Source organism: Mesocricetus auratus, unplaced genomic scaffold (assembly GCF_017639785.1).
Source record: "Mesocricetus auratus isolate SY011 unplaced genomic scaffold, BCM_Maur_2.0 Super-Scaffold_100029, whole genome shotgun sequence".
Taxonomy (NCBI): Eukaryota; Metazoa; Chordata; class Mammalia; order Rodentia; family Cricetidae; genus Mesocricetus; species Mesocricetus auratus.
In genome coordinates, this window is record NW_024429210.1 from 21,065,804 (window position 1) to 21,068,853 (window position 3,050).

Below are 3,050 nucleotides of genomic sequence, written 5' to 3' on the forward strand. Positions count from 1 at the left end.
GAAGGAGTTATGCACGTAAATTCTCACAAAGTGTTGTATCGTTAGTTTTGAAGAATTTACACAGTTTCTCACAAAGTGTTGCATCCTTACTTTTGAAGATGGTACACACGCTGTTTCTCACATGGTGTTGTATGATTAGTTTTCATGAAGTACGTAGTTTCTCAAACAGTGTTTCAAGGTCAGTTTTAAAGAAGTAAAGCATATAGTTTCTCACACAGTGATGTATCGTTAATTTTAAAGAAGATAAGGAAGTGTTTCCTCAAAGTGTTACATCGTTAGTTTTGAAGTAGTTACCCACTTAGTTTTTCACATAGTGTTGTATCGCTAGTTTTCAGGAAGTTATGCATGCAGATTCTCACACACTGTTGTATCGTTGTCTTTCAAGAAGTTAAGCAGGTAGTTTCTCACACAGTCTTGTATCATTAATTTTGAAGGAGTTATGCATGCAAATTCTCACAAAGTGTTGTATCGTTAGTTTTGAAGAATTTACACACATAGTTTCTCACAAAGTGCTGTATCGCTGTCTTTCAAGAAGTTAAGCAGGTAGGTTCTCACACAGTGTTGTGTCATTAGTATTCATTAAGGTAAGCATGCAGTTCCTCAAACAGTGCTGTATCATTACTTTTCGAGAAGATAAGCACGTAGCTTCTCACCCAGTGTTGTATCGTAAGTTTTCAAGAAGATAAGCAAGTGTTTTCTCACACAGTGTTGTATCGTTAATTTTGAAGAATTTACACACTTAGTTTCTCACAAAGTGTTGTATCGTAAGTTTTGAAGGTGATGCATGCTGTTTCTCATACGGTGTTGTATCATTGGTTTTCATGAAGTTAAGCAAGTGGTTACACAATGTTGTATCGTTACTTTTGAACAAGTTAAGCTCTTAGTTTCACATGCTGTGTTGTGTCGTCAGTTTTCATAAAGTTAAGTACGTAGTTTCTCATATAGTGTTATATAGTTAGACTTCATGAAGTTAAGCACATAGTTTCACACACAGAGTGGTATCGTAAGTTTCAATGAAGTTAAGTACATAGTTTCTCAAATAGTGTTATATAGCTAGATTTCATGAAGTTAAGCACATAGTTTTACACACAGTGTTGTATCATTAGTTTTGAAGAAGTTAAGCACGTAGTTTCGAATGCAGTGTTATATGGTAAGTTCTCAAGAAGTTAAGCACATAGTTTCACACACAGTGTTGTATCGTTAGTTTTGAAGAAGTTAAGCATGTAGATTCACACACTGTGTTGTATCGTTAGTTTTGAAGAATTAAGCACATAGATTCTAATACAGTGTTATATGGTAAGTTCTTATGAAGTTAAGGACATAGTTTCACACACTGTTTTTATCGATAGTTTTCATGAATGTCAGCAAGTAATTTTACACACTGTGTTGTATCGTTAGTTTTGAAGAGGTTAAACACACAGATTCACACACAGTGTTCTTTCGTTAGTTATCAAGGAGTTGAGCACTTAGTTTCACATACTGTGTTTTATCGTTAGTTTCCATGAAGTTAAGCACGTATTTTCCCACATAAGGTTGTATCGTTAGTTTTGAAGAAGTTGACCACGTAGTTTTACATACTGTGTTGTATCATTAGTTTTCATGAAGTTAAGTACGTAGTTTCTCCTATAGTGTTATATAGTTAGATTTCATGAAGTTAAGCACACAGTTTCACACACAGTGTTGTATCTTTAGTTTAGAAGAAGTTTATCACGCAGTCCCTAATACAGTCTTATATGGTAAGTTCTCATGAAGTTAACCACATAGTATCACACGCAGTTTTGTATCATCAGTTTTGAAGAAGTTAAGCATGTAGTTTTGCACACAGTGTTGTATCATTACTTTAGAAGAAGTTAGGCACGTAGTCTCTAATACAGCGTTATATGGTAAGTTGTCATGAAGATAAGCACATAGTTTCACACACAGTGTTGTATCATTAGTTTTGAAGAAGTTAAACATGTTGTTTCACACACCGTGTTGTATCATTACTTTTGAAGAAGTTAAGCATGTAGATTCACACACAGTGTTGTATCGTTAGTTTTGAAGAAGTTAAGCATGCAGTTTCACATACAGTGTTGTATCGATAGTTTGGAGGAAGTTAAGCACCTAGTTTCAAGCACAGTGTTGTATTATTAGTTTTGAAGAAGTTAAACATGTTGTTTCACACACAGTGTTATATCATTACTTTTGAAGAAGTTAAGCATGTAGATTCACACAAAGTGTTGTATCGTTAGTTTTGAAGAAGTTAAGCATGCAGTTTTACACACAGTGTTGTATCGATAGTTTGGAGGAAGTTAAGGACCAAGTTTCAAACACAGTGTTGTATTGTTAGTCTTGAAATTGTTAACCACTTAGTTTCACATACTGTGTTGTGTCGTTAGTTTCCATGACGTTAAGTACGTAGCTTCTCATATAGTATCATATAGTTAGATTTCATGAAGTTAAGCACATTGTTTCACACACAGTGTTGTATCGTTAGTTTTGAAGAAGTTAATTACATAATTTCTAACACAGTGTTATATGGTAAGATTTCATGAAGTTAAGCATGTACTTTCAAACACAATGTTGTATTGTTTGTTTTGAAGAAGTTAAGCACTTAGTTTCACATACTGTGCTGTATCGTTAGGTTTCATGAGGTTAAGTACATAGTTTCTCATATACTGTTATATAGTTAGATTTCATGAAGTTAAGCACATATTTTCACACACAGTGTTGTATAGTTAGTTTCCATGAAGTTAAGCACCTAGTTTCTATATACAGTGTTATATCGTAAGTTCTCATGAAGTAAAGCATATGGTTTCACACACTGTGTTATATCGTTAGTTTTCATGAACTTCAGCTAGTAATTTCACACACAGTGTTGTATTGTTAGTTTTGAAGAAGTTAAACACTTAGTTTCACATACTGTGTTGTATCGTTAGTTTCCATGAAGTTAAGCACGCATTTTCTCACACAATGTTGTATCGTTAGTTTTCATGAAGTTAGGTACGTTGTTTCCCATATACTGTTATATAGTTAGATTTCATGAAGTTAAGCACATAGTTACACACACA